The sequence below is a fragment of the Myotis myotis genome, unplaced genomic scaffold (assembly GCF_014108235.1).
Source record: "Myotis myotis isolate mMyoMyo1 unplaced genomic scaffold, mMyoMyo1.p scaffold_m19_p_9, whole genome shotgun sequence".
NCBI classification, from domain to species: Eukaryota; Metazoa; Chordata; class Mammalia; order Chiroptera; family Vespertilionidae; genus Myotis; species Myotis myotis.
The window spans coordinates 63,600,723-63,613,320 of record NW_023416401.1 but is presented as its reverse complement, the minus strand read 5'-3'; the positions used below and the strand labels follow the sequence as shown (position 1 = coordinate 63,613,320).

General features: G+C 45.4%; 1 protein-coding gene across 2 annotated transcripts in view; it reads right to left on the bottom strand.

The window, feature by feature from the left end:
- Nucleotides 1–11,385, bottom strand: part of PTPRA (protein tyrosine phosphatase receptor type A) — a 138,084-nt gene extending 126,699 nt beyond the window's left edge. For both annotated transcript variants that reach the window (XM_036323327.1, XM_036323333.1), the window contains exon 1: nt 11,131–11,385. The gene's annotated coding sequence lies outside the window, so the exon portion shown is untranslated. The remainder of the gene's footprint in view (nt 1–11,130) is intronic.
- Nucleotides 11,386–12,598: the final 1,213 nt, after the last annotated feature.

The following is a 12,598-nucleotide window of genomic DNA, read 5'->3' as shown; positions in this document are numbered from 1 at the left end:
AATTAAACAATTAAAGTTCCTAGTACTTTTTTAACGTATGGTACTGCGTAAAACATTTTCCTCTATGAAGAGTTACCAAACAAAATTTACATAAGTACCTAGATTCGCTCCTTTTCCATGGGCGTGAAAAACGAGAACACTCGTGAGGGGTCCTTAACAGATGGCGCGCGAAACACGAGAAAATTCCTGATCGGTACGAAATGTGTTAAATATCTAAGGAAATTTAATTCACTGACATAGGGTATGAAGAAATTTAATTGGTTAAGCCTAAATTAACATTAACTAAAGAGCAAGTGAAAGCTATTGTCCTTATTTCTATACAAAAATTACAATGCTTACAAGTACAATGACAAGACTAAAAAAACCTAGGTTTTTAATTTATGACTTAAATGGAATATTTATTTGAAGCCCAAGTAATTTTAAATAGTTCTTTCTGTGCACAAAATCCCACTCAGACATTAAAAACACAGATAACCAAGCTGCTCTGTTAACCACTACTCGCTCTATAGCAGCCTTCATCGAAGTAGAACCTTTGAAACTAAGTTCAACTGAGTTAAGTATGAACTGTTTAAGCCATTTCTCCTACTAACAATGGAGAATCAGACTGAATGCCATATAACCCCTCACCCAAAGGTAAGAACACATCTCAATCTGCCTTAATACCCACCCCATTTGATAAAATTCTTGTACCCTCCTTTATTCTTAGTTGAAATGTAAAACTTAAGTAAGTCCTATATTGTATGCACCTGTACTATTTCTGAAAGGTTTCCAAATACTGTTCACAGTACCTGGGAATGCCTCTGGAAAGGGGAACTTGAAAGAGGAGGGAGAGAGAATTACCTTTTACTGTGCATGTTTAGTACTATTTATTTTAACATGTACATGTATTAATCATTTAAATGCATACATGACTTGCCTGGCCAGTGTGGCTCAATGGTTGAGTGTTGATCCATGAACCAGGAGGTCATGGTTTAGGCACATGCCTGGGTTGTGGGCTCAATGCTCAGTAGGGGCGTGCAGGAGCAGCTGACAGATGATTCTCTCATCATTGATGTTTCCGTCTCTCTCTCCCTCTCCCTTCCTCTCTGAAATTAATTAAAAAATATGTATTTTTTAAAAGGACAAAGAATAACAAGTGTTGGCAAGGATGTGAAGAAACTGGCACCCTTGTGCAATGCTGCTGGGAAAATAAAATGGTGCCGTTGCTTTAGAAAATAGTTTGGCAGCTCCTCTAAAAATTTTAACTGCACAATTCCAATCCTAGATATATACCCAAGAGAAATAAAAACATATGTCCACACAGACACTTGTACATGAATGTTCACAGCAGTATTATTCATAATAGCCAAAAAGTGGAAACAAGCCGAAAAGTCACTAATTGATGTATGGATAAACAAAATGTGATGTCCATACAGTGGAAAATTGTATTATTCAGCTATAAAAAGGTAAAAAAGTACTGATACAGCTATAACATGGGAAAAAAAACCCCAAAACATTGTGCTAAATAAAAAAATCTAGTCACAAAAGCCACATATTGTATAATTCCACTTACATGAAATGTACAGAATAGGGGAATCCACAGAGACAGATTAGTGGTTGTCAGTGGCTGGGGAGAAGGTGGAATGGGAGTAAAGCTAATGGGTACAGAGTTTCTTCTTGGGGTGATGAAAATGGTCTGAAATTAGACAATGGTGATGATTGCACAACTCCATGAATGATCTAAAAACCACTGAACTGTATGTACATTTTAAAAGGATGAACTTCATGGTATGTAAATTATATCTCAATAAAGCTCTTTTTTTTAATTACAAAAAAATGCTATGTCATAGCAAATTTCTTTATAAGAAAAAAGCAGTTACTTTTTCATTCCCTGTTAAAATAATACCTTTACTTGAAGAGAAAGGATTAAGGATATTAATTTTTCAAGTAATATTTACTAGGTAGCGATTTATCACAGGAAAAGTTGGCTTTTTTTAATAAAAGAAAAATGTACAACATCAACAACTCTACTAGATAACCAATGAATGGTTACCTGCCTCAATAGTCCATGAAGAGGCAGTGAATAAATTTCATCTTTTTATTCAGCGAAAGCACTATGGACAATTATTCCATATAGCAATGCTATTAAGGCAGTCATTTATCATTAAGAATTTCTTCTCCAGCCCAGCTGGCATGGCTCAGTGGTTGAGCACTGACCTATGAACCAGGAGTCACAGTTCCATTCCCGGTGAGGGCACATGCCTGGGTTGCAGGCTCAATCCCCAGTGGGGGGCATGCAGGAAATAGCCGATCAATGATTCTCTCTCATCTTTGATGTTTCTCTCTCTCTCTCTCCCTCTCCCTTCCTCTCTGAAATCAATAAAAACATATATTTTTAAAAAATTTCTTCTCCAGTACAATTTTCCTCCAGTAGCTCACAAAACAATGGATTTTTCTTGGAATTATTAAAAGAGAATGTAGTCTGGCTGGTGTGGCTCAGTAACTGATCATCAACCTATGAACCAAGAGGTCACAGTTAGATTCTGGTCAGGGCAAATGCCCAGGTTGCAGGTTCAATCTCCAACAGGAGGCATGCAGGAGGCGGCTGATCGGTGATTCTCTCATTGATGTTTCTATATCTCTCCCTTCTTCTCTCTCTGAAATCAATAAAAACATATTTAAAATTAAAAGTAGCCGAAACTGGTTTGGCTCAGTGGATAGAGCGTCGGCTTGCGGACTGAAAGGTCCCAGGTTCGATTCCGGTCAAGGGCATGTACCTGGGTTGCGGGCACATCCCCAGTAGGAGATGTGCAGGAGGCAGCTGATCGATGTTTCTCTCTCATCGATGTTTCTAGCTCTCTATCTCTCTCCCTTCCTCTCTGTAAAAAATCAATAAAATATATTAAAAAAAAAAAAATTAAAAGTAAATTGCCATTAAAAAGAGAATCTAGTAAATGCATGCTAAACACTTCTATACCAGTGGTTCTCAAACTTCCTAATGTCGTGACCCTTTAATACAGTTCCTCATGTTGTGGGGACCCCCAAACATAAAATTATTTTCGTTGCTACTTCATAAGTAATTTTGCTACTGTTATGAATTGTAATGTAAATATCTGATATGCAGGATGTATTTAGGCGACCCCTATGAAAGGGTCACGACCCACAGGTTGAGAACAGCTGTTCTATACTTTTATAACTATACTAGTGGCCCAGTGCACGAAATTTGTGCGGGGGGGGGGGGGGGGCGCCTGTCCTTCAGACCAACCTGCACCCTTTCCAATGTGGGATCCCTCTCGCAATCTGGGACCGCTGGTTCCTAACCGCTCACCTGCCTGCCTGCCTGATCGCCCCTAACCACTCTGCCTGCCGGCCTGCTCGCCCCCAACTGCCCCCACCCTGCTGGCCTGCTCACCCCCAACTGCCCCGCCCCCACCCCCGCCTGCCTGCCCACTCTGCCAGGGCTCTGGGACCAATGGCAGAGCAGAGGCAGGCGTTTCCCACCTGGCCTGGGCTCTGCCATTAATCCCCGCCTAGAGGGAGGCTCTACCTGCCCTGCCCACCCTACCAGGGCTCTGTGATCAATGCTGCTCAGAGGGAGGCCCTGCCCACCCGGCTGGGGCTCTGCGATGGGCACTCCTAGCACGGCTTTGTCCGGAAGGAGGTCCGGAAGGTCTCCCAGTCTAATTAGCATATAACCCTTTTATTAGTATAGAAGATAGCAAAACTCCCACACTGCAAAATTTGTTTTAATATTGTTCAAATCTTCAGCAACATTTTCTACTCATCTTACAGGAGTATTTGCTGACAAAGGAATGCATTATTTTCTAAGTATTATGTGTACATTTTTTTTTTTAATGAGTCTTTTTTTGGTGGGGGGAAGGAGGGACAAGACAGAAAGAACCTGCCAAAATGGTATGTGCCTTTTTGTCCTTTGTAAAACAAACAAACAGCCCTAACCGGTTTGGCTCAGTGGATAGAGCATCGGCCTGCAGACTCAAGGGTCCCAGGATTGATTCCAGTCAAGGGCATATACCTTGGTTGTGGGCACATCCCCAGTGGGGAGTTTGCAGGAGGCAGCTGATCGATGTTTCTCTCTCATCGATGTTTCTAATTCTCTATCCCTCTCCCTTCCTCCCTGTAAAAAATCAATAAAATATATATTTAAAAAACAAACAAAAAAAGCCCTCAGAATATATACTTCAATAATTAAGCTAGTAAAATTATGCACAGCATCTGACTGAATAGCCTATGACTTTAAAAATCATTGGGAAAAAAATGTAGAGGTTCCTTTTATGCTCCAGATGCTTAGTTTTCAAATGTCCTAGTGCTAGTGATAGCCTAGTATTTTATTATTTAATATCTCAAGTTTCTACATACTCTCAAAGCAAGGTTCCTATTAATGACAGAGGATGTAAATCCATGTTTGTTTGTTTTTTTAATATTTTTTGATTTCAGAGAGGAAGGGAGAGGGAGAGATAGAAACATCAATGATGAGAGAATACTGATCGGATGTCTCCTGCACACCCCCTACTGGGAATCAAGCCCGCAACCCAGGCATGTGCCCTTGACTAGAATCGAACCCAGGACCTTTCAGTCGCAGGCCGAGGCTCTATCCACTGAGCCAAACCAGCTAGGGCATTGTTTGTTTTTTAATTTTTTTTTTTTAATTGATTTCAAAGAGGAGGGAAGAAGGAGGGAGAGAGAGAAACATCAATGATGAGAAGAATCATTGATCAGCTGCCTCCTTCATGCCCCACACTGGGGATCAAGCCCACAACCAGTTATATGCCCTGACCAGGAATCAAACCATGACCTCCTGGTTCATAGGTTGATGCTCAAATACTGAGCTATGCTGGCTGAGCTAAATCCCTGGTTTAAATAGGCTTCTCGATATTTCCAATATAATAAGAGCTGACTTATTTAATCTGATTTAACAATTCACCAAGAGTTCATAATAGGAGATGAATAATGATTAGCTCTGCCATTTTGTTTGTTTGTGCTCAAATTATTGGCATTTTCTTCAATCACTGATTTCTTTCCAGAAATAATTTTAAGCCACCTGTCCATTTTGTAAAGGTTTAATAAAAACTGCATCATATACACTGTTACCAGTATATTGCAATACACTAAAAGCAAATATATATATGGCTCTGCATGCTCACTGCAGAACTCCCTTCTCTTCCTTTAGGACACCCAAAGTTCTGTAGTTAACATGGTGACACTGATTGACCTGTAGACCCAAGAAGATACCAGTGACAATCCTAAGCTTAATAAAAATTAAAAAATCAATTAAAAACAACAACAAATAAACATATCTTTGGGTGAGAGTTTAAAAAAAACAACAAACACCTAGGGGTGAGCAGTTGCAACACTAATATTTTTAAAATATATTTTTATTTATTTCAGAGAGGAAGGGAGAGGGAGAGAGCGCTAGAAATATCGATGATGATAGAGAACCATTGATCAGCTGCCTTCTCTGCCTACTGGGGATCGAACCTGCAACTCAGGCATGTGTCCTGATTGGGAATCGAACCGTGATCTCCTGGATCATAGGTCAATGCTCAACCACCTGTCGGCTTGCATTGCTAATCTTTGTAAGTTCCCCATGTGAATTTACAGTACAGCCAGGGAAGAGAACTACTCCCCCTAGTCATCTTGATCAGTCAGCTTCTGGTGCTCACCAAACTCTCAATTAGGTCTTGCTAGTCCAAATGTGATCCACCTACCAGTAGCCATCTGCCTCCCTGGTAGCTGGTTAGTCATGCAGAATCCAAAGTCCCAACCCCCTAGACCTACTGAATCAGGACTTGGCATTTTAACAAGATCCCAGATGTTTCATGTGAGCATTCAAGTTAGAGAAGCACTGCCCTAAGATACCAAAACCCCTTCCCAGCTCACAGCCTTTGTAAGTGATGTTCAACTACAAATGTTGTGTAACACCGAACTTCTCTAGCAATCACAAGGTATCCTATTCTTCCCCTTTGATCATATTTGTAATTACCATAAAGTGATTAATGCCTGTTCCTGTATTAGCCCTGAAAGGGCAGGCATCACATCTATGATACTCTGGAGTATTCCCAGCTCCTGGCACAAGATCTGCTATTTTTAATCAAACAGCATCTAGTCTTTTGTTTCACACCAATATGATCTTACCCTAAATTTCTACGCTACTTCTGTCCCATCAATAATGCCTTTCTTCAAAAAGAAGTTGCTTTTAGTTATATAACTCTTGGGTATGATATATATCACACTTTCAAAATCTAAAGAGCTACTGGTCTCTTTTTCTAAAGAAATATAAATTAAACATAATTCAAGGTACCTTACATTGTTTTTAAGTTAATAAAATCAAATATCAGTGTTTGTTTGTAATAGCACTGGAGACTGTCAGGACACATAAATTGCTGATGGTGTTATAAATTAATTCAGCCTTTCCAGACAGCAGTTTGGTACTGAAGCCATATCCTGAAGTCAGTGAACCCACTTTAGTGATAAAAGTCCAAGAAAATAATCCAAAAAACATTTTTGAACATGGATGCTCAGAAGTACCATTTTTAATAGTAAAAAGGAGAAAAAAATCAAAATAAAAAAGAATGCACAAACTACAGTTATCAATGCATAGGATACTATTAAGTAAATATAAAATAGTTGCTGCTATGCGAGAATACAAAAATAGCCTGGATAGTCTTGCTCAGTGGTTGAGCATTGACCTATGAACCAGGAGGTCACAGTTCAATTCCAGGTCAGGGCACATGCCCAGGTGTTGATATCTCTCTCTCCCTCTCCCTTCTCTGAAATCAATAAAAAAATATTTTTTTAAAAAGAATATAAAAATATTCTGTATGTACTGATTAGAACTATAAAAAAAAGCTATGCCTCTACAATGACACAAATGGATATGAATTTAGAGTAAGGTTTAACATTTAATGGATTCTCTTTTCTACAAAGAATATATTAAGGCAAATTTTTTTTTTAATATATTTTATTGATTTTTTTTACAGAGAGGAAGGGAGAGAGATAGACAGTCAGAAACATCGATGAGAGAGAAACATCGATCAGCTGCCTCCTGCACATCTCCCACTGGGGATGTGCCCGCAACCCAGGTACATGCCCCCGACCGGAATCGAACCCGGGACCTTTCAGTCCGCAGGCCGACGCTCTATCCACCGAGCCAAAACGGTTTCGGCTATTAAGGCAAATTTTAACGTTGGGTTATTGTAGGTTTACTGGTCAGTTTTATTAAGTTAGAGTTATAGCTATTTTTGTTGTACTTAGACTCCCTGAAAAAAAGATTTCTTAAAAAAAAACAAAAAACATTTCTTCAGTTTTGGCATTTGAGGACATTTATTAGTTACTGAACTAGAAATAAAAGACAAGATTCTGAATTTGGCCAGCTTCCTGCTTATACCTCAAACTTCACTTCACCTGTATCTCATTTTTTCCACATGAAGGTGGAGAAAAATAATGCAACAATGATTACAAATAGACTCTAAGCACCTCCAATAAAAGGTGTTGGGCAAATACAAATATCAGAGCTGCTTAAAAAAACCACCACCCACACTGTCTTACACAAGTCTCTTTATCTTTCTGAGCCTCAATGTCTCCCCCTGTAAATTGACAGAAATGTTAGGATCATGTGGGGAGGGGGTGCATATTCTGATGAAGATCCAGTGAGTCCCATTCACATTTGGGGGAGAGAGGATAAGTTAATACAACCCCTTAGAAGGGGTGATTTGGCTATATGCCTAAAAATTCTAAATGCACATGAATTGCCCTGGCCTGTGTGGCTCAGTTGGTTGGGCGTTGTCCCAAGCACCAAAAGGCTGCTGGTTTGATTTCAGGTCGGGACACAGGCCAGATTTGTAGGTTTGATCCCCAAGCGGGGAGTGTTCCCTAATAGGGGTCATGCAAGAGGCAGCCGTTGGATGTACTACCCTCCCTTTGATGTTTCTCTCTCTCTCTCTTTCTCCCCCTCTCCCTTCCTCTCTCTTAAAAAGTCAACAAAATTTCTTTTTTAAAAAATGCACATGTATCCTTTGAGCTAGTAATTCCACTCTCAGAAATATATTGTTCACATAATTTTATACATGAGCACATAAAGTATGTATAAGGACATTCATTGTATCAGTTTTACAGAAACTGTAATACAGAAAAACTGTTTTACAGAAAAACGTGGAAACAACTTACATAGGGGAAGAGTATGGGTAAGCAGACACATGTTTATAAAGGAACAGTGTCTATGTAAGGCCACAAAACTGGAAACTTCAGCCATCTCTGGGGAAGTCAGGGTATGAGGGAGACTTATTTTTCTCTATGCCCTCTTGTATACTGTTGGAATTTTTTCTTATATGTATTTATTATCTTAAAACTGAGCAGGATTCTCTATAGGCCTCATCTGAGTCTAAAAGGCTGTGATTCTGCGTCTGTGGAGCCTGGCCATTGCAGGGGTAACAACACCTGGCCCCACAATACCCCAAATGACCTTTCTAAAGCCCAGTCAGCCCAAGTCCCTGACTTCTTTTAAATTCTCCAGTGGCTTTCCTCTGGCCAAACTTTAACACAGCACATATAGCCCTCAAGCTCACCCTACTCTCATCTTCCACCCTTCTTCCTATCCAGTCCAACTATGTTTAACCCCTCCAGACTCCCCAAGGACAGTGGGTTCCTTCCACCTCCAAACCCACTTGTGCTGTTCCCTCTTTCCTGTATCCTGTCCACCATACACAAACTCCTATGCATCCTTCATGACCAAAGGGCCCCTCTCAGTAAAGCTTTCTTGAACCACCTACGGAGGCAATGCCTTCTACACAGCCTGGCAGATGCTCTGGAACTAGACTGCCAAGATCAAATTCTGCTTATTCTCTCATCTGCCCACTGTATAGTCTCAGTTTCCACCCTTGTCAAATAGGAATAAGCCCCTACATGACTGTTGAAAGCATTAAATAATTCATGGAAATTTATTACATAGCTTGTCACAAAGCAAATAAAAGGAAATAGTTGTTATTATTACACTTTCATACCACCTGTGATGTATTTGTATTCATCTGTCCTGCATTAGACTCTGAGCTCCTCAAAGGTTAAGACTGGATCTCCTGCCCAGCTGGCGCAGCTCAGTGGTTGAGCATCGACCTATGAATCAGGAGTTCTCGGTTCAATTCCCGGTCAGGGCACATGCCCGGGTTGCAGGCTCGATCCCCGTGTGGGGCGTGCAAGAGGCGGCCGATCAATGATTCTCTCATCACTGATGTTTCTCTCTCTCTCTCCCTCTTCCTTCCTCTCTGAAATCAATAAAAATATATTTTTTAAAAAAAAATTGGATCTCCTCACTTTTAATTTGTATCCCAAGCACTTCCCCTAACAAATAGAAGGCACATGAATGTACTTAGGTCAGAGGATTGGCTTTTCTGGTTCTGAATTTCACCCAGATGGTAAATAAGCAGCTAAAAGGTCCCAGTAAACAGCCTCCTGGATCCCGTATGCCTAGGAGTAGCGGTTGCCAACCGGTGGTCCGAAAGGTTGGCGACCGCTGCCTTAGAGTGCACGTATCAGGCAGACCACTTCAGGAAGGCAGAGGTGAAGACTCCGTGAGGCTTTCGGCCTTTCAGAGACAGTCAAGCAAGCCTGGATGCCAGTGGGGTATGAGACCTGACAGCTCCTGCCTGCTAACTACTAATGGGGGGGTGGGGGGAGCTGACTGGGATGAAAATGGGAAGATGGAGAATCAGAGATCCCAAAAGTCCTAGGCAGGCACTCCAAGAAAGCCTTCAGGAAACAGTCAACAAAGATTCTTTTGGGAAGTGAGTGCCTGGAAGTAAACAGAGCCAAGATATAAGGGGAAAGAGATGGGACAGGACCTACAAGCCAATTGAGAGGAAAATCCTCTGAGCATGGGAGATGAAAAGGTGCACGCGGCACGGCTCCTGCCCTCACGAAGCTGCTCCAGTGAAAAGGACTTTAAAGGAAAAGACCGAGCTGACCAGGTGGGTAAAAGCAAGAGGCTCACACGAGCATCGGCACCCAGACACGTGAAAAGGCGGACGAGCAGCTCTGAACGGCTAGGGAGGGGGCTCTGGGGAAGGCGCATCCGAGAATCCAGCTAAGACTAAAAGAATACGCGGAGGCCACGCTGCCGAGGGCCTTGTATGACTTGATAAGACATTTCAGGCTGCGCTCATCCCACGGGAAAAGGAGAGTGGGGGAATTTCTAAGTAAACAAGTGACAGCATCAGCTCTGTGTTTTTTGAAGGAGTGGCCAGGCAGGAAGATGTTCGCCCATGTTCCCTGTCACGCCTCTCCCCGCCCACCATCTTCTGGTTCCCCGGCTGCCTCCAGAGCAAGCAGGTGGCAAATGAGGGGACCTCTGCGGAGATGTGACGGTTCTAGAGCAGGAATCCCCACCCTACCCCGGGCAAAGGCTCCTGAAGGCATTCGCCCTGCCCAGGGAGGTTCGGAACGTTCTTTTCCTGCCTTACAAACAACCTGACCTCAAACACACACACACACAATCCCTTCCACATTGGGCTCAGCTCTGACATTATTATTTTTATCTTCAGGAAATACAACTAGGACCTAATTTAAAAACAACAACACGATCTTCTCTATTTTATTCTACCAAAAGTCAACAGGGAGGGGGGAATCTGCATTCCCAATTGGCTTATTCTGAATTCTGGGCAGCTCTGAGCCCCAATTCCCCTTCCTCGGCGGCCTCAACAGTTGGGATGGGCCGAATAAAGGGAGGCCCGGGAGAGGGGCCTGGGGGCCTTTCGGGGGAAGAAAAGTTGGTCTCTGCAAGAGCAAATTTTCTCATGCGCGGAGTTTCCCTCTTTTAAATGGACCTGAGCAAATTCTGCTCTCGCCGTTCCAAGTTTCTTCTTTCAGAATAAACTATGGCAGCCCTGGTCCGCACGCAAAGTTCCTGGGCGCTCGACAGGGTCAGCGTCCTGTCCCGCACGTTTCCGGGGACCCCCCGCCCTCGCCCCCGGACAGCGCGAGGATGTGAGAGCCGACTGGGTTCTAGACACCCGAAGGGTTCTTCCCGGATAAAAAGGGGTTGGGGCTCCGCCAGCGACCCCTCCCACCCGTGCCCCGGAGCCAGCCTTTCCCCGCCCCGCCACTTCCAAAGCCGCCGGAGCTGTGGCGGCCGCGAGCACTCACCGAGTCCGGCGCTGGGCGGGACCGCTGGGGACGAGGACCGCGGCTCCGCCTCGGCTGCGCGGCGGCGTCTCGGCCCGCCACACGCCTTCAGGGCCGCCGCCCGGCCCGCGGCTTGGAGCCCCGCGGCGGCGGCGGCGGCCTCGCCTCCATGGCGAGGAGAAGTGGCTGAGGGGCGACTAGGGCGGGCGGCGGTGATAGCTGCAGGGGCCCGGGGTCCGAGCTGGATCGCGCGCGCGCGTCTCTGTCAGCGCCGCACTCCCCGCGGCCTCGCTCCCGAGCCGGCCTCGGCTGTAAGGCGCCTCCTTATTGGCCATTCAGAGGCGGGCGCTGATTGGTCCGCGCCGAAAGGGCGTCTCCCGGCCTCCCGGGTCCCGCCCGCGTGCGCCTCCGAGCGCCTGCTCACTGCCGCGGACGCAGAGCTGGTTCTGTCTCGCGCACCGCGCTGGAGGTGTGCGCCCATCGAAGCCCGGCCACCGGTGCACCCACGCCTTCCGCCTCTCTACAGTCTCAGCCCCTTAGACGTGGGCCTTCTTCCCGGTGTTCAGATGCGAAAACTGAGGCCAGATACAAGTTACACCAAAGTCTAGCGACAAGGGCGGCCTGGGACTCAAATGCCGTCTTTCCACTCCTCTTTCCAACCGTGTTCCATCCGGATTTTTTGTTTCCTAATTGCTGCAAGGTATTTAAAGGAAGAAGCCTCTCACTGGGGAGAGAGAGGAACCTGCAGAGCCCCTAGAACGGGTCTGGCACTGTGGGTGTCGTCTTACATCAAGTCGGCCCACGCCATCCCCACCCGAGCCCCAGGGAAATAGCCTTCGCTTTCCAGATGCACATACCGGGGCCTGGCTCGCCACGGAGCCGGGTAGAAACCCAACACAGGGTGCTCTGCGGTGGGGTGTTGTTTCCGATAGGCCTGGCGGGGGAGAGGAGGGAGGTTCAAAGCGTAGGGAGGACCTAAAGATGCGTCCCCGTCGTCCCCCCGCCGCCCCCCCCCCCCCGGGCTGGGACCGGGTTGGGGGCTCGTAGCTCCTCGCCAGTGCTCCCTGTCTCAGTGTGGCGCCCCAAAGCCGGCCGGCCGTTTGTCCAGTAGGAGCGGGCTCCCAGGCTGCAGGCCGTGGGCGTCAGGGGCTAAAGGCCAATTGGAGTCGTGGTGGGTGGGGGGTGAGACCATTCGGCGTCCCTCCGACACACCGGGACCCACACCGGGAGAGTGGAGACAGATGGCACAGCAGTGTGCGAGCAGAGCGTGGCAATGACCCTTCACCCGAGACCAGGAGTCTGCGCGACTAGGGGTGGGATGCAGCGGCCCTTTCCTCCTGGACCCTGAACCCTCTCTCCCACCGCCTGTCCCGTGGTTCGTTCCGCGCGCCCCTGGGAAAGCGTCTGCGGCCAGTGTCAGTTCTTCCTGGCGGGGCGAGTGCGGTGGGGACATTTTGGTGCAGGAGAAGGAGGCCACATCAGTTGCCAT